Raw genomic sequence first — 24,639 nt, forward strand, 5'->3', positions numbered from 1 at the left:
TTCAAAGTCAACCAATCAAATCCATCTAATTACCAATCTTCCCTAACAATTGTCAAATAAAGCAAACCACAAGAGCATATAGAATTCAAGACTAGTGCTCATACACTCAACTCTCATTTTTGTGGCGAGTAAAAGATGTACTCGATCGCTCTCCATCCAACCCCTTTATGTGAACAATGCCCTCCCAACTCACACTCTCGTGTGTATAAAACAATGAACGCTCAATCCTACTAGTCGACTCGAAATATGCCAAATCATAACTTGCATTGATAAACAACACTTTCATATTCATACAACCCTATGCACAAAGGTCAGAAGGTCTTTAAAGCTTGTAATGTAAGGCTAGGGTAAAGGGTAGGATAAATTTGGGAATAAGTGAGAGAAAAGCTATGCTTAAAGGAGCCATATCCTAATAAAACCCATGATCAAAATAAATAGTGATCATACATCTCCTACACAACCAACTCTAACATCAACAAAATATACTCCAATCATAATAAATAATCCCAACACTTACAATATCACTCATAAGATATAATAATGAAGAAGTGGAGTGAATAAACAAACTTTATTTTCCAAACTTGAATTTTTCATTGAAGCTCAAAATTATTTTCCTTTGATCAACCTCCAACTAGAACATTTGAACATTTTTTTCTTTTGAAGTTCGCTTATTTTTTCACATTTTTTTTTCTTGAACTTCAATTTATTTTTCATAATATCATGCTTTATTTTTTTCAAGAAAATATAACTCTTAAACTCATAAAAAATAAACATGAATAACAACAAAACAACTTCTCAAAAGCCCACCCAAGTTGTGCAAATAATAAGCACACTACAAACTCCCTCACCTCACTCACTAATAGCTCCCCCAAGCGAAGCTTGGGACTAGTAACCAATGGGGCAAAATAGGCTTGTAATATGGCTAATAAACAACAAAAAGTCAAGGCAACAACATGGGTAGCAAGAAGGGAACAAATGTATCTACAATATCTGGAGGCTACCTAAAAGAACAAATGCCTTCGTCCTCCTCAATGTGCATAATAATGAATCATATAAATATTACTAATAGTTGCAAACCAATACTCAAATTCATTGACATACCAGGAACTAACAGACATTCCTAACCAAATCAACTAGTCAAGCACTATATTCACAAGCAGTTAGACAAAATTGACGCATGTAAAGGTTTCAAGGCAATCAAACATCAAATCATGATCAACTAATCCACAATGCCTATCATCAAATACCAAGAATCAAAACAATTTTCTCAAGTAAGGGGCACAGGGAAGCATAATTTATAATTCATTGGAACGTATTTTTAAAATTTTTTATTTTTCAATTTTTTTGTATTTTTATATATATAAGAAAGCTATAAAACTAATCTAGAAAGCAGGAAATCTAACCTAAGAAAACACACTAAAAATAAAAGAAACGAGAAAAAGAAAATTACCAAACAAAAATCTCCCCCAAGCCAGAATCAGACAATGTCCTCATTGGCTCGGGAACTAGCCCAGCATAGCTAGTCCTGATCATCCTCATCCATCGAGCCGAAACCCGCACCTCCACTGCCACCTGCACTAGAAGAGCTACCACCAAAATAATCAGCATGAAAACTCCCTCCCCCAGCCGGTCCCCCGAAAGGAATGTCCTGGCCGTACCCGAAGAAAGAAGAATAGTCAGTGTAAATACCACGGGCAGTGGGATCCCTATCGTATCCCTTGGGTGGAGGCTGAAACCAGTTAGGGTGAATAGCGTCGTCGGGAATGTTGCCCCAACGAGCATAATCATCGTACATAGGGTAGAGAGCTCTACCCTGGTTCCTCTCTAGGTACCCTAACCTCTGGTCTAAGGAGCCTACCATCCTCCTAAGGTCAGTATGTGAATGCTTGATACGTCCTAGGGCCTGACCTATACTCTGAAGATCTTAAACTAGGTTAGAGTCAACATGAGGGACAGAGTGGGACATACGAGGTGGAGAGAAAGCCACCTCGGGCTGAGGCTGGGGTGGTAGAACTGGTGGTGGTGGTGCCTGCACCCTAGCGTTGACAACTAAAGCATCATAAGTGTAAGAAGGTTGCCCTGGGGGAAAGGCGGTCAAATCAGGACTGGGTAGGGGAAAAATGGGCAAAGGTTGCTCGCTCCCAGTCCGAATATACCAAAAGGGTGTCTGCTCGCTATCCGGTCTAACCCACCCCACATCCTCAAAATACCTAGCAGTCATATAGGTATCTGGTCCACAGTTGGTCAGCTGGTGGGGTCCGTCTACTACAAAACCGACCTTTTTCACTGCTATTCGAGTGATAAGGCCACCTAAACGGATAAGGGTCTTGGAAGTGGTGCTGGCTGTGGCATGCCTACTCAAATTGTGAACTATAAACCTACCTATGTTCAATTTCCCGTACCCGTACACATAGTGTCCTATGATAGCTAGTTCGTTTGAGTGAGGGTTATGGGGCTCGGCCCTACCTAAAAAACACAAACCCGCAAATCTTTGCCAGATTTTTGGGACAGGGTGGTGAATAGGTTTGGTACTAGCATGTTGGGGGTCGGGGGTAGGCAAACCAGTCAAAGCATAATATAAGTCACCCATTTTATAGTTCGCATGCCACTGATGAGATAATTCAGAATTTAATTCAAAAATTTTACAAAATTCTACAAAAGTTAAACTAATATTTCTATTGTTTAACCTGAAAAATAAATTTGGCCCATTTCTACTACTAACAACATGGAAAGTGGACAGGAATTCACAAGAAAGTTCTTGGTATGTAGGATAGTGCATATCAACAAATTTTCTCATGCTAATGTCATTCAAAAATCGTTTAACAAAATCATACAAACCAAATGATTCTAGGGTAGGGCGGTGTAACCACCGAGAAGGAATTACCTCACGACCGATTAAGTTCTCTAGCCGTTCCTTTTGCTCTCGGCTCACAATCCGGATCGTCGGCCAGTACGGAAGTTGCAAGTCCGGGTCGTATTCCTCCCTCGAACTGGAGCTCCTACCAAAAATGGACCTAGCCCTCTTTGAAGCCATGTTTAAGAGATGGGTTTGAAAATTTATTGAATTAAATATGAAAAATTTTTATATGAAAGTGTAGAGGATGAAGAGAGGATCACAAATATGTAAAGAGTTTTGAATTTGGGTAAGGAATGGAGGAGAAATCTTAGAGAGAAGGTAGAGAGAATTTGAGTTTTAGAGAGAGAAAGTAATGGAGAAAGAAGAAAGAATGAGACAAGGTGAAGAAAGAAGAAGAAAAGGCACGGTTAGGGCTCGCGCCCGGTCGGGCACTAGCTGTTCGGTCGGGCGATCTAAATCATGAATACTACGCTAGCCCTCGCGCCCTGTCGGGCGGCGTTCGCCCGGTCGGGCGATCTTTCAATCCAATTTTGACCAAGTCTCGCGCCCGGTCGGGCGGCGTTCGCCCGGCAGGGCGATCTTGAGGTTCAAAAATTCGCCCTTCTCGCGCCCGGTCGGGCGTGGCTTGCCCGATCCGGCGGATAAATTAGTCCGTATACGACGAATTTTGCGCCCGGTCGGGCGAAATTACTCTATTTTTAGACCTTGCTCTCGCGCCCGGTCGGGCGAGCTTCGCCCGATCGAGCCCGAGGCTAGATCGTCTAATTATCATTCTTCTTCTTATATCCAAAATTTGGCTAACTCTTTTCTTCAAACCTGTACAAACACTCATAAGACTCATTAAATTCCCTCAGCTCTCCTCTCATAAGGAAAAAGGAAATAAAAATTAGTCTTAAAAGCATTAAAAAAATACGGGTTGCCTCCCGCAAAGCGCTGGTTTATCTAGGTCCCGCACGACCTTCTTACCAAGTACAATATCTAGGACCCTTGGCCTAACGCTTGATCGGGTGGTTTCTCACCCGGTCTAGCGGTGTTCAGGCTGCGATGCGGCTTCCTGACATACCCTATGGGACGCCAAATTACCTTATCTGGTGGATCCTCCTTGACTTGGACTGAGGGATCTTCAATGCTACGCACCAAAGATCCTTCTTTGATCGAGGATTGCTTCAAATTTTCCTTGCATGCAACACTTGCAACTCGATCTGACGGAACACTTACCGTAGGCTCGATTCGCACAACCTGCTCGATCGGTTCCACCTGTTCATCCTCGAAACCAAGACCAACATTGTAGAGTTCTCTTTCTATTGCATCAACTTCCTTCTGCCATTTGTCTATCTCATCTGAAAAGGATGCAACACAAGATACCGCCTCCAAGGGATCTTTTTCAAGAGCTTGGGGCTTGTTAGAATAATTTACAACCACATTAACACTGAAACATTTCTCCTCAGTCATGGAGCTTTTAGGGGCATTATTTAGATTAAAAACAACTTTATCATCCCCTACTGATAATGTTAACTTACCACTTCTTACATCTATGACTGCTCCTGCAGTGTTAAGGAATGGTCTACCCAAAATAATTGGGGTTTGCATATCCTCAGCCATATCAAGAACAAAAAAATCTACAGGTATATAAAATTTACCTACTCTAACGGGGACATCCTCTAAAACACCTAAGGGGTATTTGAAAGAACGATCGGCCATTTGTAGAGTTATGTTGGTAGCTTTTAATTTACCCATATTCAACTTAGAACACACAGATATTGGCATGACGCTAACACTAGCACCCAAATCACATAATGAATTATCAATCAAGAGATTGCCAATATGACAGGGGATGGAAAAACTACCCGGATCTTTTAATTTAGGTGGAGACATATTTTAAAGTACGGCACTACACTCTGCAGTGAAAGCTACTGTCTCTAACTCACTAATAGACCTTTTCCTCGTCAATATTTCTTTCATAAATTTTACATACGAGGGGATTTGTGTGATCAATTCCGTAAAGGGAACTGTTACCTTCAAATCTTTTACCACCTCCAGGAACTTACCAAACTGGTTATCCAAATTTGTCTTCAATTGACGATTGGGGAATGGGAGTTTGATAATTGGCTTTGGAGCATCATTACTCTTGTCTGGAGTAGCCACCTTCTCTGGAGTTGTACCCTGGACTGTAGAATTAGATATGTTAGTACTATCCTTTAGCCCTGCAGGGCTATCAACTACATTGTTTGGTTTAACGAAATTAAGATTAGCATTATTTAACAAAACAGGTTCATCAACTCCGGGAATCGAGGGCCCTTCATAGTTTGAACCACTCCTTAGAGTAATTGCAAATGCTTGATCCGTAGGCCGGGTTGGCTGCGCCGGCAGAGCTCCCTGTTGGCGGGCTTGTAGGGTAGCGGAGAGTTGCGCAATTTGATTATCTACAATTTTATTATGCGCTAGAATTTGATCAATTGTCGCATCTCTACTCTCCATATGCTTTTGCATATTAACCAACATTGCTCTAATTTCCACCAGAGAAGGGTCAGAAGATGAGGAGGGTTGTTGTGGTTGGTTCTTTGGCTAGCATTGGGATGGTAATATTTCTGCTGCTGTTGCTGTGGCGCCTGTGGTTCTTGTGGTGGTGGATTTTGAACATTAGTGCTCCGGTAGGAAAGGTACGGATGATTCCGATACCCAGGATTGTAAGTGTTGGAGTATGGGTTATTCTGCCTATAAGCTTGAAGGCATTAACTTGCTCCACGGAACTCGTGCAATCTTGCTCCCAATGACCTACAATACCACAATTTTCACAGAAAGCCTCATTAGAATTATTATTAATCGCAGAAACATTAGCTACATTAGCAGTGCTCAGATTATCTAATTTTTGGCAAATAGAGGTTAGTTGAGCTTGCAAAAAGGATACAGAGTCGACACTATGCTTCCCCTTGTTAGCAAATCCTTTAAGGTTCCCATATTGGGAATTGTGTATCGCCATGTCTTCAATAACCTGACCTGCATCTTCAACATCAAGATTCATAAATCTCCCACTAGCTGCAGAGTTTAAAATTATTCGAGAAGAATTCCCAAGGCCATTATAAAAGGCTTGAATTAACTGCCATTGCGCTAAATTATGGTGGGGGCAATCTCTTTGTAAATCCTTGAACCTCTCCCAAGCCTCATATAAAGATTCATCGGCTTCTTGGGCAAAATTCTAGATCGCACTCCGTAGTACGGCTGTTCTCTCTGCAGGGTAATACTTGTTATAGAAATTCAAAACAAGAGTTTCCCAGTCAGTTATACCAAGTGTAGTTCTATTTAAGCCATTAAACCACAATTTAGCTTTTCTAGTTAAAGAGAAGGGAAAGAGAATCTCCCTGATTTGGTCTTGAGTGACCCCGGCTTGCCTGATGGTGTTACAATATTAACAATAGTCGGAAATGTGAAGATTTGGGTCTTCACCCTTGGCTTCACTGAATTGCTTCCTCTCTATCATCGTTATAAATTGCGGATTAATTTCAAATTGAACCCCGTCAAGAGCCGGAGTAGGGGTGAGATGTGGAAAATCCGTAAGCTTCTTTGGAGCCGTCATCTCTGATTCTGCGTCTGATGATGTCTCTGAATCGCTAGAACCAGTCGGAGGATCGCGGTGATTATTGTTATTATCACCGGAATCCGCCAGGATTTGCTTGTAGAAATTTTTCTGTCTATGGAAGGAACGTTCGATCTCAGGATCGAATGGGATGTAACCTGATCTGGAACACCTGGGCATAAACAAAAACTACAAGCAAATATGAGATTTGTCTCAGAGAACTAACGCTCTCTAAGACAAAAGGGAAATAATCTAGACTACAAAAACAATCAGAAATAAAAATAAAACTGTTTCCCCGGCAACGGCGCCAAATTTTGACAAGGTAAAGTCGTATCCCCAAATCAAAAGTAATTCCTAAATCCTCTAACTAATGTAGTTTGGGAAGTAGGGTCGAATCCACAGAGAAACGGATCTTTCTATTCCTAATTAACTAATACAATCTAGATTATGAGGTAACCAATTTTTATATTTGAATAATAAACTAAACTAAACTACAGAGATCAAGAATAGGGAGAAAATAATATATAAAAAGATCTAGGGCATAGGTTCACCAATAAACAATATTCCAGGGTAGAATATAATAATCATTCATCAATGCATACATCAATCAAATTATAAAGGGCTTTCGCTACGTATTATAATCACAATTAATTTACCGGTATTAAATCTCATCTTTCGAATCTCGACTTAACCATTTATAAATTAACCTGCCTATTGAAACTAGACCTAAACATTAATTCTCATCTGTCGAATCTCGAATTAATATTGCCAAACTCATGCATAAAAGATCAGGCCTAATCTAGTCACAGAGCATTAATTTAATCAATAGGAAATTAATCTAGCATTGATAATTAACAACAATAAATTACCCCTTCATATTATTTATGGATCCCCACAAACCCTAGAAATAAAACTACTCACACATAATTAAATCTAAACTAATCAAAGTAATAAAGCAAGACATGATAAAAAGAATAAAGTAAATAACTAAGATTAAGAGAAGAGAAATCGTTACCAAAATAAATCTGGAATTAAGAGTAGAATTAAGAACAAAGGTTTAAGAGAAAAGAAATCTAGGAGAATAATTAAGAGAGTAAAGAAATATTAAAGAGAGAGAAGAAGAGATACTAAAATCGTATTACGGAGGAGTATTTATACTCCGTACAAAAATCCTAAACTAAAACAAATTAAAACGACGTTAAGCGTCCACTAATAAATACACGTGCCCGGTCGGGCGAGGCACCGCCCGATCGGGCGCGCCTTTTTTGCTTATTACTACTAATCTCGCGCCCGGCCGGGCGCGTCACCGGGCGCCAGCCTAAGCTTCTCCCGCCCGGCCGGGCGCGCCTCCGGACGCCAGCCTTTTTGGCCGGGCGGCTCATTTGGGCCACTATTTGGACTTCGATTGGGCTCCAACACTTCGGGCCAATCTGGATTTCCTCTTCCGGTCTTGAATACTCGGTCCAAATGCCCCGGTATCACCTATACCGAGCCCTTAATCACCAGTTCGATGGCTCTAACCGGCCTTGCGCTATAGAATCTGGTCGTGCTTCTTCAATGCTCGTGATTGCTCCAAAATATCTCGGGAAAATACTCCAAAAGCATAAATCCCTGCAAAAGTCAACCAAATCTACGAAAACAGTAGAAAACACCAAGTAGTAATAAAAGTGGCTCTAAAGAGCCAAAAACAATACTAATTATGACCAAGGGACGGGGGTAAAATACTATATAAAATAGACACATCACACCCCGCGGGCGCGGGCCTGGGCCTAGCCCCGCGGGCGCGGCCGATTTCTCTGTGGGCGCGGCTTTTTGCGTTTTACTTGCGATTTCATTCATTTCCTCCTTTTGTATATATAGTGTACGACCTCCTTTATTCTTGATACATGAAATACTTTAGTTTAGGATAGTTTCTCTCTCCTCTAAGGAGGAATAGCTTAGATTAGGAGTTCCTCTCTCTAGATTAGGAGTAGTTTTAGAGAGAGAAAGTGAAGGATTTTAATGGTGATTGAGAGATTGAAGATACAAGGGTGACAATTGTGTTTAAGATCTTCTCTATTATCAATGAGCATTCTTAACTCTATCTCACCTTATTGCTTTTTTTTAATTTCATGTTTGTTTTGATTGGTTTTTTTTTTTTTTTGGAAAATAAGAGAAATTTTATTACCAAAAGGAAAAGTTACAACTTACAAAAGCTAAGTTATAACAAACACCAAACCCCACAAGACCTAAAAAACAGGCCAACCAACACCAAACAGTTCAAGCTCAATCTCCTGCCACCTTCTAGGAAGGGTTCAGGAGAAAGAGACAAGAAAACCCTAAGCACAAGCTTCCAGCCACCTTCTAGGAAGGCAACTGGAAACAAGGCCCAAGAACTCCAGCAACAGCAACTGCTGAAACAGCAGCTAGCAACATCACCAGCAGCAGCAACTGCTGATCAGAACAGCAGCCCCTCAGCAGAACCAGCTGCTGACAGCAAGCAGAACAACCAGCAACAGCCACAGCAGCAGAGCAGCAACAGTACAGCAAGGCAGGTAGGTAGCAGCAGAATACAACAACAACAGTTGCAGCTAGCAGCAGCAACTCAGCACCCAGCACAACCAGCAGCTGATCAGAACAGTACTAGAGCAGACATCACAACAAATCAGTCAGCAACAACAAAAGAGACAGCAACAACAACTAAATTTCAGCAACAACAAGAGAACATAAGAAACAGCAGAAACCAGCATCAAATAAAGAGCCACAAGAGCAATTAAAACAAGACAACAACAGCAACAACCCTAAAAACCAGAAACTAGAACTCAGAAGTTAGGAATCAGAAATCAGCAAGAACCAGCAGCAGCATTAGAAGACCAGAAAAGCAGAAGCAGCTCCTAAACAATCAAATATTTGCTTCCCGCTGGGATTCTACAGACTGAATGAAAGACAATATCCTTAACTAGAGCATCAACAGATTCGCAACAACCAGTAAACAAGACTGCATTCCTCTGAATCCAAATACCATTAACTGTTTCAGTGAAGGCTACATGGATCACTTTGTTTTTCAATCTGGAACTTCTGCAGATTTTCTCCAACCAATCAATCTCATCACTAAATTGCTGAACAGGCTTGGAAACATGTAAGATACCCAACACCTTGTTCCAAACCTGTCTAGAGTATTCACAATTAAAGAATAAGTGTTGAACACTTTCATTACTATTCAAGCACAAGAAACACCTTGGATCACAAGAAATGTGCCATTGGAGCAACCTATCCTTAGTGAAAAGCCTATTCCACAAAGCTAGCCACAAGATAAAAACACTTTTAGGAGTTGCTAAGTTATGACAAATAACTCTCTTCCAAGGAACCTTAGGGACTTGAGGTCTAATAGCAGCATAAAGCTTCTTGATTTTCACTTTGTTGCCCTGTATGAAATCACCCCATCCCCCTTGATCATTCACAACATCTCTACAACTCAAAATCTTCTTCAAAAACCAGGAGCATTTAGCAGGGGTAGGGGTGGTCCAACAATCTTTATGCTTGAAATAATAGATATGGACCCACTTAACCCAAAGATTATCAGCCTTTTGAGCAATATCCCAAAGTAACTTAGTGACAGCTGCTTTATTCCATTCAGGAAGAGAAAGCAAGTTCCATCCACCACAAACTTTAGGGAGACAGACATTATTCCAAGCAACCAAAGAGTTTTAGCAGGGGCAAAGGATCCAGTCCAAAGAAAGCACCTGAATCTAGCCTCAACCTCTTTCAAAATTTTCTTTGGCAAGATAAAAATTTGAGCCCAATATGTCTGAATACCAAACAACACACTCTTCACCAACTGAAACCTCCCAGCATAAGACAAGTGTTTAGCCATCCACCCTTGGATTCTAGCAGTCACCTTCTCCACCAAAGGCCTACACTGAGCAATAGTAAGCTTCTTGGAAGAGAGAGGGACCCGAAGATACCTAAAAGGGATAATACCTTGAGAAACACCAAGAAGCTCCCTCAGCTCTGTTTGAACATCAATAGAAACTCCTCCAAAATAGACTTCACTTTTAGTTTTGATTGGTTTTGATGTTTGATGCTTGATTAGTGTAGTTCTTTTTGATATATTGTTGATTCTTAATTACTCTAGTTATTTGTTGATAGAAGATGATATTTGAGTAGTTGTTGGCTAGGAATTGGGTGAAACTTGTATGATTGATTAATTTTGATTAATTTGGGAATTGTGTTGATTGATTGTTGAGATTAAAGTGATTAGTGAAGGTTTGCATGTGTATAATTCGATTAGGCCTTTAGAATTATGATAGATTGCATTTTAATTGCTAATGACACAAACAATTGATTTAGGAATTGCAATTATCGATTGGTTTTGATTGTGATTCTCTTAGTTTGTTATTCATAGTGAACCCTAGCTTAACAATTAGGAGATAGCTCTTGATTCCAACTGATAGCTCTTATCATTAGTCTTCACAACCTTTGATTGGCATGATCTTTCCAAGTTGTTGCAATTGACATGATTACATGTTGATCCTCGTTCCTAGTGTTTTATTTCCTTGGTTACTTGTTTTGTTAGTTGTTAGTATTCTCTCTTACCTTCGTCTTCGACCTAGCTTAGGCGCATAATTGAAAGTTCTTGAACATTACCGTTCCTTTGGGTTCGACCCTTGACTTGCCTCTATACTCGTATTTAGGTTTGTTAAGTGTTTATAAATTTAGTTTGACCGAGGGAAGATTAGATAACGACCTAGTTTTTCCCTCGTCAGAAATTCAACTAAGAAAATGCAAACTACAGAAATAAAGAGTAAAATTAAGGAAAAGCTAAGGAAAAGAGCCATAGAATAGCATGAAATTTACCCTAAAGAGAACCAAATGAGTGCCATAAATGACACTCATCAAATTCCCCCAAGCTAAACTTTTGCTCGTCCTCGAGCAAAACAAAGCAAGAAAGACAGGATGAAAGACTTATTCAAAAAGAAAGAGAAAGACATGAGAAGACAATATACACTCAGACTCACTAACGTAGGAATCACGGTTGTTTGTAGCTACAACAAGTCCTTTAAACCCTAAAGTCGCCTATGAGGACGACTGAGGTCTCGTAAAGGTTTCCTAAGAGCTTAACCCATAACTCTTTGAAATAAAATGAGGCAAAATCATTTAAAAGAAACGAAGGTAAATAAAAAATTCAAACAAATAGCTCTTAATTAATAAGGATCTTCACAAACGGTAAAATGCAAATGAATGAACACCTTTCTATATTATAAGGGTATGTATGCTTCAAGATATCCACGGTTAATTGAAAAATAAGGTATGCTAAGCGTAGAGAGCTAATGAGGTGCAATCCACTTTCATCCCAACCAATCTAACCGCGTTCTCTCAATGGCTTCAAATCTTCCCTTAGTAAGCGTCTCTATGGTTCCTCGAAGGAACCGGAAAATAGTATATTTTGAGGGTTCTTGACATCTTGACCTTTCATCCCTTTTCCTTATGCTTTAACTCATAATGCCCTCCCTCGGTATATGACTCAACCACTAGGTCGAAAGGACTTTTCAAAAGGTTGTAACGTAAGGGCAAAAGGTTAGGGGTAGGCCTAAAATTTAGAATTTGGTGGTACACCTAGGTTATGAAGCAAAGATTGGCCAAACCTCGACACCAAAACCAAGAAGTGACCAAACAAAAACAAACTAATACCCCAAGCTTATTCAAAGCTATATCTACAAGCATATATACAAAAAGCGTAAAGGCTTCTCCCCCAAGATAAAAGGAAGCATTGTCCTTAATGCTTGAAGGGGAAAAGAATCACATCAAAATATTTTTGAATTTTCTCATTTTCACTTTTTATTTTCATATTTTTCAAAGCAATTGTCCTTGCCTCTTATAATTTAGGCGGCTTTTTCATTTTTGCATTTATTATGTCCTTAACTTCTTTAATTTTGGATGGCTTTTTCATTTATTCACTTGCCATTATTCACAAAATATACAAAAGACGAGCTTGCTTACAAATAGAACCAATATCCAACCTTTTATACCACAAACTCCAAAAACATGACCATTTGCTTCACAAAAACCATGAACGGAACAAAAAGAAACAAAAGGCTCAAAGTTCTAAAGATGTGGCTTGAAAAGAATGGGAAAGTCTCAAATGGTTATCAAGAAGGGAAATGTAAACCCAATGGACTAAAAAGAAGGAAGAAAATCAAAGAAAAGAAAAATTACCACCCCGAAAAGTTGCCTTTGTCCTTCCTAGTTGGTTCGGTCTCGAGTTTGAGAATTATGAGTCAAGATTAAAGATTAGGTATGCAAAGGTCAAGGATCCACGCCGCACAATCAAAATATGATGAAGGCTTGAAAAAGAAAAATCCTCACGGTTGTAGCAAAAACTTACTAAAGTTGTCAAATTCACCAAAGGAAGCAACTCCGTCTTACCACAAACCAAAAGAATCCGGCTTCAAGGCCCCAAAAGGTCTAAACCACTACCTTAGCATACCCTATCCTAGAGTCAACCGTGAATATTCTCAAAGCATGCACACCGATAAAACATAAGAAAGCAAATATTCGAAGGCAAAATTCCGAATTGTAGAATGTCCAAAGATAAGAGCTAAACAAGCAAAAAGAAAAATATAGCCTCAAAAATGCATTATTGTTTAAGTTTATTTTATTTATATATTTTTTTTTCAATTTTTTTTATTTATTTTTTATTTATTTTTTAAGATCAAAGAAAGAAAAGGAAAGTTAGAGAGAAAGGCACAAGAATGAGAGCAATCACAAGTAAAACCCAATCGCCAAACAAGTGGTCATTCGGCAACAACGCCAATGACCCCAAACACGCTAGGTGTTACAAGGCAAACATCCTCGAACGATCAACTCAACCTAATCTAAACCTAATCTATGCAATCAAAAAAGATAAAGGGAGAAAAGAAAAAGAAAGATCTCACCGGGTACGCCAAGCAATGCTAAAGAATACAAAAGAAAGCAAACACAAATCGTCAAGATACTCAAAAAGCAAATGCAAGGATAACATACCAAGAGAGAAAAATAAAGCTATATACAGAAAGAAGAATGTTAGTAACTTCCATACAAAATCAAACAACATCATAGGTGACAGAAATGATTAGAGAAGCAGAGACAGAGAATCATAGAGCAGAAAGAAAAATCAGCCAATCAGAAAGCAATCAATCATCAGGAAGACAGATATCAAGAACTAGATCGTCAATATATCATCAGCAGCAGAAACCATCAGACAAATAACAAAACCATGAAACATCAGTAGAATACTATCGCAAGGAACAGACAGCAGCATAAATCATCAGCAGAAAAAGACACCAAGTATGAGATAAAGCCATAGTGAACCATAAAAGCAAGGGGGAGACAAAAGAAGCACAACAGACATAAGAATATTCCCCCAAGGTAAAAATGAGCTTCCCCACAAGCTAAAACCAAGCTACAAGCTGGCAATGAAACAAAAGAAAAGCACACAAGCATAAAAGGGAGGGTAGCTAATATGGTATCACTCGGCACTGTGGTGAGGGGTAGAATGAGTACTCCCCTCACCAACATCAGAAGAAACCTGGCTAGCAACATCATCCATAAGCATAGGGTCCTTACCCTTCAACCTACTCGCCCCCGGCTCTATCCCTAGCAAAAAGGGGTGACCAATCATCAACGACCGGCTCGCCCGATAACCCCCATCGGCCAAAAGTCTCAGGTGAGGGAAAAGGGTTAGGGTTTGCCGGATCGTATGCAAAATCGCACCCTCCCGACCTCTTATTATCGTAAGAGGTCGGGGAGGACCCCTAATGGCATGGGGTGGTACATTAGGCCCCTCCCAATAAGGATAACACAACCTAGGGTCGATGGACTCATAAAATGGCTCCCACTGAGGCACGAGTCCCTGTTGGACCGGGAGGCACGGGTAGTTAACATATGGTTGGTTATCCCCCCTCATGACATGTAAATTGTAGACTTGCCTAGCATGATAGTCATAGCCTAAAAAAAATCGTACCCCAAAGGAAAACAATTTATAACATTCGCTATGGAATCAGTTTTCGCATGCAAAACAGACAAGTCAATAGTAGAAATGGTAGAAGAAGAGGGAGGAGTCGATGATGTACCTCCCCGGGGTGAAGAGGGAGCAAGAGGGAGATATGGATTATGCCGGAGGTTAGGCAACATAGCTCTCTTGAAGGCTTGATCAATCGACACCTAGTTAGGTCTCCATGGAAGAGGGGTGTCCACACATCTAACCATAGCCTTGGGGTGAGGGATAGGGCACCAATCTATAGTCCTTGTAACTTTCCAAATGTACAAGTTTGCTTTAGTGGTGCGCTCCAGAAAACGTCGATTTATCATGGCATAGATGCTTAAGAAGTGGTAAGGGGCTTTCTCCCATTTATCATGGATTGGGACAAGTGACTCGAGCATTGCTTCATACCTCTTGTTGAAGGAAAGAATCAAAATGGTAATCATACCCCCTAGTTGGATACTTCCGGAGAGAAAAATACCATCTCTAATATTGATGAAACGATCAAGCAAATGCGAAGCGAAGTCAAAGATCGCCACCCCTTCCTGGTCGAGAATTAGATAGTGTCGTTAGTCTACTAACCCTAATCAAATTAACAATTTATAATACCTAAACTACCCTAATACGAGTATAGGGGTAAGTAAAGGGTCGAACCCAAAAGGACTAAGTGTATCAATCTATGCTAATTAGACTACTAGGAAAGCTTGTGAGGTAAAGAAAGGTTCAACTAAACACTACTAAGAGCAAATAACTAAAACTAGGGAAAGTGGAATCCAATTACATCAATGCATTCAACAACATCATACAATTAGATGAAAATGACCTTGATTAGGAACAATCAACACATTTAACTCACTCTCGCACAATTAAGCATGTTAATTATCCTACTAAACTAATTCACTCTCGTGCAACTAGCCTAGCAAAGATATGGAGGAATTTAGGGTTCTCAAACAACTCACTTTCGCACAATTGATTGAAAACACAATTAAAAGCATAGAATCAATTAGCTAGAAAGATTCTAATACATAAAAGCATCATCCATACACAATAATCAAGAAACAATTCCACACTAATCACAATCAATCATTCAATTTATTAACATGACCTTCATCCATTTCCCTAGAACAAAACCTAAACTAACATGGTGAACAAAAACAAGGAAAACAAGGTAAAATAATAATAAAAGCAAGAATCAAATAACTAAACTAATTAATCTACTCAAATAAACAAATAAATAAGCAAAAACAATAATAAATGAAAGCAATAAAGGTGAGAGAAAGTTAGGAAAACTCATTGAATTTATGAGAGGAAAAATCCACAAATTTGCTTCTTCAAAATCCCAAAAACTCCATGAAAGATCCAATCTTTCTCTCTCTAAACTACTCCTAAACTAGAGAGAGGAACTCCTAATCTAATCCTAAGAGAGAGAAGCTCTCCTAAACTAACTAAGAAAAAATAGCATAAAAATATCCTCCCCATTTTTACAAAGAGTCCCGTCTATATATATGTGGCTCCCCCAAAAAAAAGAGACTTGGACAACAAGGCGCAAATAAATCGTAAACCCAGTCGTGCGCGCCCGCACATGAGTCCTGTGCGCCCGCACACAGGTGTGTGCGCCCTCTCATCGTAGTGTGCGGCCGCAACTTTGTGGGTACGGGGAAAATAAGTGCGCCCGCACATAAGTCATGCGCGCCCGCGCAAAGGTGTGTGCGCCCGCACAGCGGTCGCGCATAGGGTCGCGCAAACTCTCTGGTTTTGCTCTGTTTCTTCAGTCTGGCTGTGCGGGTTCTGACAGGGCTGCGCGCCCGCACAGCCTCACATGTGCGCCCGCGCATAAGCCGCACAACACCCCGCGCACAACAGATAACTTGGCTTCTTGATATCCTCTTTCTTTCGGCGCATAATTCCTACAAAACCAAAGCATGGAGATCAAAATAAAAACAAAGAAAATAAGATAAATTAAATAAATTAAGAAAATAAGCTAAAAACTATTAAAAACTACTTAAATACTCAAAAACAAGATAAAAGACGAGAATAAGTAAATAAAGAAATAAAGGACAAAAAGGGTTAAATTATTGGAAAAATAAGCCGAAAAACGACTCAATAAACACCCTAAAAAGTGGCATAAAAGTCACTTATCACTTCCTCAAATGGCTTTTCCTCAAGCCACAACCAACTCAACTCCTCTCGGCAAATAGCACCAAGGGACTTCTTAGAGAAAAAGGCATATGTAAGAAGTCGGCTAAAATACCTTAAAGCCGCATGAATTATTGATGCCGATTTTGAATATTGAGGACTATATGTGTCCTTAATAGAAATATGCCTCCACCACTTGAACTCGCAACAATTTTTATCACGTTGCAAAGTTTCAAATGCCGGAAAAACAAGAGGGACATCCTCACTTGGAGTTGGAAATTTGAAAACCTCATTGAGATAGGAAAGAGGCACCGAATGATGTCTTCGAGAAGTTTCACCTTCCAAATCCTCCTCATGAACCTCAAGAGAAGAGAGGAATTCAAAAGTAATCTGAGAGTAGGTAGGAGCATGAAGGCTTAAGAACTCCTCTAACCCCAAATTTCGAGCCAAAAATCTCACATCATCGTCAATACCCAACGAAGTAGTTGCCAACGAATCATAGAATCTAGTAGAAAAAAGTGTCCGAGTTGAAAGCTTGGCAAATCTTTCCCAATGCTCTTCTTTGGTGAACCCAATTCCATAAGTCTCTGTGATGTGGGGAGGAGGAGGAACCACCTCCCTATAGTTAGAGCATCTAGCTCTCTTAGCTCGACAAAGAGGAACCATCTACACATTCAATTTAAAAATGCTTTAGTGAGTAAGGACCATGAGCCACAATTACGCATCATGAGCAACAACACTCCAAACCATCATCTAAAATCAACTATGCACATCAACACATCCAAATCATTATAATCAAACAATAAGTCCAACAAAGGTGGTGCCAAAATTATAGTATGTTCAAGCAAAATCATCAAACACAAGTTCATACAATCACCAAAATTTCATAATTAACACAACAAATAAGGTAGATAGTAAGCAATATGGATACAATAATAAGGCTAGCACCAAATTAATTTAAGCACTCATGGACAACCAAGGTAGAAAATTTATCATAAGAATCAATAGAAATAAATAAATCATACCTTAGATTGATGAGAATCCACAAAGAAATGGAACACAAAGCACTAACACACACAATCAATCCAAATTGCAAGCAACAAACCCCAATCTAAAGGGTACCCAAAAATCCGAACTTTAAGAAAGAGAATACCACAATGAAAGTGTTAAAATGGGGATTAAGAGTAATAATCAACTAGATGAAGTGAGAAATAGTGAAATTTCAGTAGTAAAATAATGATGGAAAATGGTGATGATGCTTGAACAAAATCCAAGTGAAAATAAAATGAGAGGAAGAGAGAGAAAAAGAAAGAAGGTCGGTGCGTTTAAGGAGTAATAGCAGGGGTGCGCGGCCGCGCAATGGTCCCGCGCGCCCGCACCTTTCTGGGTATGTGATCTTCTGAATCTCCTCTCGTGCGCACATCGGTGAGTACAAGGGGAATGATCATGATGAAGATTGAGGCAAGCAGTTTCTTAACTCCAAGAATGTGGGTTCAACACTAGATTTTCATGAACCCACCAAACTTCAATTCTTACTCATGCTTCCAATTCATCAGCTTGAGCACTTCCTCTTCAAAATAGGCACCAAAATTGTTGGAAATCCAATCAAAACCACCTAAAACACAATCAAGAAAGAAAATCAAATAAGAATAGAAACAACAAAAAGAAAACAAAAATCAAGGAAAACAGAGGAAATGGTTAGAAACTCGGGTTGCCTCGCGAAAAGCGCTTGTTAAATGTCATTAGCTTGACGTTCTCCACCCTTAAAGGTGGATCATAGAGAGTCATATCATGAACAACTCCTACAAAAACTCCATCATAGTAGCGCTTGAGCCTATGACCATTGACTTTGAAAGTTCTTGAGAAATCCAAAGGAGATATTTCAACCGCACCATTAGGAAAAACCTCTTGAACAACAAAAGGACCACTCCAACAAGACATTAGCTTCCCGGGAAATAATCTCATCCTAGAATTGTAAAGGAGCACCTTGTCACCAACATTGAACTCCTTCTTCTCAATAAGCTTATCATGCACTTCCTTAGTGCGAGTCTTATACATGCTTGCACAATCATATGCATCCAATCGAAGTTCTTCCAACTCATGGAGATCAAGCCAACGTTGCTCACCCGCACTTGCCAAGTCGAAATTGATTTTCTTAATAGCCTAATGAGTACGATGCTCAAGTTCGACCGAAAGATGACAAGACTTCCCATAAACCAAGCGGTAAGGAGTAGTGCCAATAGGAGTCTTGAAGGACGTTCTATATGCCTACAAAGCATCATCTAGCTTATCCGACCAATCCTTCCTATTTATTGCGACCGTCTTCTTAAGTATCAATTTGATTTGACGGTTAGACACTTCGACTTGCCCACTAGTTTGAGGGTGATAGGGGAGTCCGAAACATTGATTAACTCCATGCTTCTTTAACATCTTGCGGAAAACGCTATGTACGAAATGAGATCCATTATCACTAATAGCCGCCTTTGGGATGCCAAATCGCGGGAAAATTATCATCTTGAACATCTTCATCGCTACTTTATGGTTGTTTGTAGGTGAAGCAATAGATTTCACCCATTTTGACACATAATCGACAGCAACAAGGATATATTAGTTCCTATATGAAGTAGGAAAAGGACCCATGAAGTCTATTCCCCATACATAAAAAATTTCCAACTCTAGTATAGGTTGTTGGGGCATCTAGTTCCTCTTTGAAATGTTACCGGTCCTTTGGCATCGGTCACAACTCTTAACAAACTCCCAAACATTCTTGAAGAGATTTGGCCACCATAATCCGCATTCGAGCACCTTTGAAGCCGTTTTTGAAACACCCATGTAGGAAATATTTCAAGCATTACCCCGAACTTGTACCCCACTGTGATCATACACTAAAGCATGGTGGCGTCCAAAGGGAAGGTAGCTAGAGCAAAAGAGTCTCTAACAAGTTTTAGGAACTTGTAAACCGTTCACAGGGTGAAAGTTACACCCCTTAACGATTCAGGAGATCGTTAACTCCAATAGGTCTGGAACCAAGACTGGAAGTTTGGGGATGAAGGTACAAATTCAATCTAAAAGAGAAAGAACCTGCCCTAATAATAGGCCTCTACTTTATTCTTCTCGTATTCATGTGTGCTTTTTGACTAACATGCAATCAATAAATTAACCCTAAACCTGTTTATCTATGTTGGTTGAATATTAATGCACAAACAAAACTATTATTGGCAATCACTTAAATCATAATCATATTAACCCTAAACAAGATTATTAATTTTCTTATTAAGTGTGATTACAAGTACAAATTCCCTTTAAACATGCATAAAAGGTGTGATCAAGCGATAACAATAAATAATCAAGCAACATAATAATTAATAATCATAGTAATAATAATAATAATAATAATAATCATAATCATGACAATAATCATAATAATAAAAATCATAATCATGTTAAAGCATAATAATAGCAAGATCCTAGGCATGATACTAACAAGATTAATAACAAACCCTAGCATGTCACTAAACATTAAAGATCAAAGCTTTATCCCTAACAAGATACTAACATGATATTAGGAAAGAAATAGGAAGCATCACAATAATCATACTTGATATTAGAAATATATTCTTTACCCTAAACATGATACTAGGAAGCAATAAAACACCCTAACATGATACTAGGAATCAAAATAACAACCTAAACATGATTTCTATATCATAATATCAATAAAACAATTAAAGTACTTACTTGGATGCCTCATACCTCTTTCTAATAACAAAATACACACGTTAGTAACTTCAAGGAAAATATAAATTAAACAATTAAATTAAATAATTGAAATAGATATTTTGGACCAAACCCTCAGAAATACCAAACCTTTCACATCTAGGGCAAAGGCAACTTCGAACTTGGCTAGGTGTGTCTAGTGCTAATGTATGAGGAATTTGGTTTGTAAAAGGCTAGGCTAGAAAGAGGGAGAGAGATAATCAAGAAATTCTCGATGAGAGTTGATGATTTGAAAAAGGGGAGATATGACCTCTATTTATAAAGAAAAAAAAGAGGGTCGAAAAATAAGAAAAGAAACCGAATTCGAATCGAAATAAAACTCGATGGACAACAATTTTTGCGGATTTTGTTTTTATCATATCTTTTGATCTAGAAGTCCAAATAAGGTATATAATATGTCGTTGGAAATCTATTGAAGTCTACTTTCCAACCCAATTAGAATCAGATTAAAATCTTTTGTAGATAAAAATATATGGCCGAAATAGTAGAAGGGTGTCAGTTTTGGATAGAGTTTCATATTCCATTCATTATATCTTTTTCGTAATAGCTCGGATTTAATATTATAATATATCATTGGAAAGATAACTTCAAGATCTATCCAACCATATAATATTTGGATAAATATTATGAGGCACAAAAATAAAATCTGATTGTCTTTGAATATCTTTAAATTCGAATAGAATTAGGATTAAAAATAAAGGAAAGTTTTATTCAATTTCAAATTCTTTGATTTTATCTTTTCAAAAAGGATAATTAAGATCTTTTAGAAAATTATAAAAGCTTCAAATTAATCCTAATTAGTTTAGGAATAGCATTTGACCTTTGGACCCTCCACATGATCATTGGGACGTAGGTAAGATCCGGTTCAAGCCCAGTTTAGTATTTTGGCCATAACTTCCTCATTATTCATCGGAATTGGGCGTATAATATATCGTTGGAAAGGTATTTTCAAGCCCCATCCAACTACACTGTTATTGGACCCATATCATGGACCAAAATAAACTGGAATGCACGTTTTTCAAAAATAGGGTAAGAAAAGAAATATTTTCAAAAACAGAAAGAAGAAATATTTTATTAAAAACATCCTCATCACTAGACTTTTCACTCTTTTGCTTTGTTCGATAATCTAATGACATGAAAGGTATTCATCACTGGGTTTGGTTTTGGGGAGACACATTTGGGTTTCTACAGAAGCCCCCACTTTGACGGAGTTTGGAGAAACGCAAGTTTTGAAAACAAAAGTCAAAGTAGGGACGGAGAATGATTCAGAATGTTCTGCGATCCTAAATCATTCTTGTAACGCCGATAGCTCCAAACTAGTGTTATTTAAAACATATAAGAGAGTTATGAAACGCGTATCTTGCACCGTCGAGCACACGTCTCTGGGGTAACCGATTTGTTGCTGCATTTGTCGTTGTGACAACCTTCCACAAGCTAGGGAACGCCATCTTGCTATTTTGATGTTCACTCGTCTCTAAACAATAGAGCTTTTTTAATATGTCTACGCGTCTCTGAACAAAGAGCTTCTTTTTAATATGTCCTCGCGTCTCTGAACAAAGAGCTTTTGAATGATATGCCCACGCGTCTCTGAGCAAAAGAGCTTTGATGATATGTCCACGTGTCTCTGAACAAAGAACTTTGAATAATTTGCCCACGCGTCTCTGAGCAAAAGAGATTTTTTTGTATGTCCACGTGTCTCTTAACAAAGGATCTTGAAAGGATTGTCCACGCGTCTCTGAACAATAGAGCTTTGATACATCAAATTTTGTTGCGATCGTTTGGTTGGCTGCGAACATGAGCTTTGTTGAATAGTTGTATCTTGTAAAAATCAAAAGATTGACAAAAGACTTTGCTAATGCTTTTTTTAGGGTTGACCTAAGGCTTGATGTTTTTTCTTAGGGTTGACCTAAGGTGATTGACTGACTTGAGGTTGACTCAACGTGTGACGACTCACTTCATGTTACTCGTGTGTGCGTAGACTTAACTCAACGCGATAACACGGCATGACTCAATGTGTACTGACTCGTGTGTGCATTGTAATGTGATCGTGCGACTCGAAAATGCAAAAAAGCAAAAATTTTCTGTCATTTTTGTGGAGGGTACCGACTTTCTCCTGAACAAGAAAGACGCGAAAAAAGAAAGAAGCGAAGTTTTTGAATGCATGTTGAATGAGCTTAGTCAAATGTTGTTTAATACTATTTCTCAAGGTGAAAGGATTAATTCATCCTAGGCTATCTCAATTGTTGACTCCATGATGAAAGTATTTGGGTAACTTAGGCACGGAGGATAAGCACTCTGTACTTTGTGATGCAATGATGAATGATGAGTGATTTTGTTATGACAAGGTATGCTTCAACGTTGTGTTAAGATTTCATGACGAAGGGTTCCTAAGGGAAGGACTATTTGGTCATGTATCTATGATGTGTGTGATAGTGACATTAAGGTTAGCCCGCAAAGGCTAAGTGTGTGGAAAAATATTATTTCAAGAAGAGTCAAATGATGGTGACTCTTTAGGCTAGGTAAGTAATTAATGTAGGATCTAGCCCCAAAGTCTAGCTCTAAGTTGATAGGGATGAGCATAGGAGATCCCTTGATATGATCAAGATGTAAGTGTGTGAATGTGAATATGAATGCATTTTTATTACGGTCGCACCTCGATGTGAGGTTGCCTACGTATTCGTTAAGAATCAGGCCGAACGTAGCTCTAGCCGAACCTCGCACAAGTGTGTATACCTCAAAAAGGTCTTTTTAAGGGTTGTAACGTGGTTAGGCTAAAGGTTATAGAAGAAAGGGATAAAGGCTCAAGACCCTAGATAATCCCCCCAAGGTGTGCAACCTTGCTTTTGAATCTTTGTATTATTATGCTTGAGGTTTCTCACTTTTGAGCTCTTTCTTTCTTTTTTTTTTTTTTTTTTTTTTGCTCTCTTTTTTTTGCTTTTGCATTTTTTTATTTTTATAAGTGTGGGCAATCCCGATCATGCAATCTATCACTCACTTGGAATTAATGTTTCTTAGGCACGGTATCGAGCACTCGATAAGAGACGTAATCTGAGACGTGTTCATATCAAAGACATTTTCATATCAAAGACATTGGAATACTTGCCCTTTTGTACACTTTTATTTTTTGCTTATTTTTATTAATTTTAATCTTTTGAATCACTCAAGCTTTTGAAATTGCATAAGTTACACATCATTCCATCCCAAGGTTAGGTAGATGTGGGTTGAAGAAAGAAAGGTCTATCGTTAGACGAGGCGCAAAGTTGTGTACCAAGAAAGTGATTATATATATAAAGGTGAAAGTGATACAAGCTACAAGGAGTGCCTGTAATCATGGGTATATCTTGTGCTTAGTTCGACATGATTTTTTCTTATTTTATTATTTTTTTTAATGCGATGTAATGAAATGATCATATGCAAGAAAATAAATGCTCATTTTTATTAAAGGAAAAGAAAAAAAAATCTACAAAGTAAATCTAAGGAAAAATAGAAGGTGCCTGTGCTAGACTTATTGAGAAAAGGAAGAAATGAAAAATAAAAGAGAAAGAGGTCGCGAAATATTGTCGTTGAAGCTCGCCTCGTGTCTTAGGCTTTATCATCACTCGGATTTCTTTCCGTTTAGAGGTATGGGAAGCTTATTATTATTATCAATTAGATATTGGATGACCTCTTTTAACTTCCAACAGCTCTCAGTATTATGACCCCTACCTTGATGGTACTTGCAGTGTTCATCTGGATTCCAACTAGGTAACCGCTTCTTAGGTGCGGGATCTTGAATAGGTCCAATGGGAGTTATGAGACCTTTAGCATGAAGGCGATCGAATGCTGTGTCATAACTTATGCCAATAGGTGTAATGGTTCTCTTTTGCTCTCGTTTGTTCATGGCAAGGACCTCATCCAAGCTAACGTTGTTCGAGTAGGTAGTTTTGGAAGAAGAAGGATTGCCGTTCTTCTTTCCTTTCCAGCCACTTCTGCTATTGTTACTAGCCTTTGCCTTCTTATCACGCGGAGGAACATGAAGGAGATTTGAATCAATGAGGTCTTGAACGCGATCTTTAAGGGAGAAACATACTTCAGTGGTGTAACCATGACCTCTATGGTATTGGCAATAAGATTTTGGGTCCCAATTGGGAGACCTTTTTTCAGGCGGAGGATCTTGACTGGGACCAATGGGGTGCATGAGACCTTGATCGTGAAGACAGTCAAAAGCTTTATTATAAGTCATCCCTATTAGTGTGTATTCTTCAACGATCCGTTTTACGCGTGGCTTAGGAGCATTGAGTTCTTCATTAAATCCTT

The 24,639-nt window shown here is 38.9% G+C and overlaps 1 non-coding gene across 1 annotated transcript; it reads left to right on the forward strand.

Annotated features, from left to right (window-relative positions):
- The first annotated feature begins 5,967 nt into the window (after positions 1–5,967).
- LOC145629851 (small nucleolar RNA R71) lies at positions 5,968–6,074 on the forward strand. Its single transcript, XR_014111979.1, has one exon. It is a non-coding gene; the product is annotated as a small nucleolar RNA R71 (small nucleolar RNA).
- Positions 6,075–24,639: the final 18,565 nt, after the last annotated feature.

The sequence above is a fragment of the Chenopodium album genome, chromosome 4 (genome assembly GCF_948465745.1).
Source record: "Chenopodium album chromosome 4, dcCheAlbu1.1, whole genome shotgun sequence".
NCBI classification, from domain to species: domain Eukaryota; kingdom Viridiplantae; phylum Streptophyta; class Magnoliopsida; order Caryophyllales; family Amaranthaceae; genus Chenopodium; species Chenopodium album.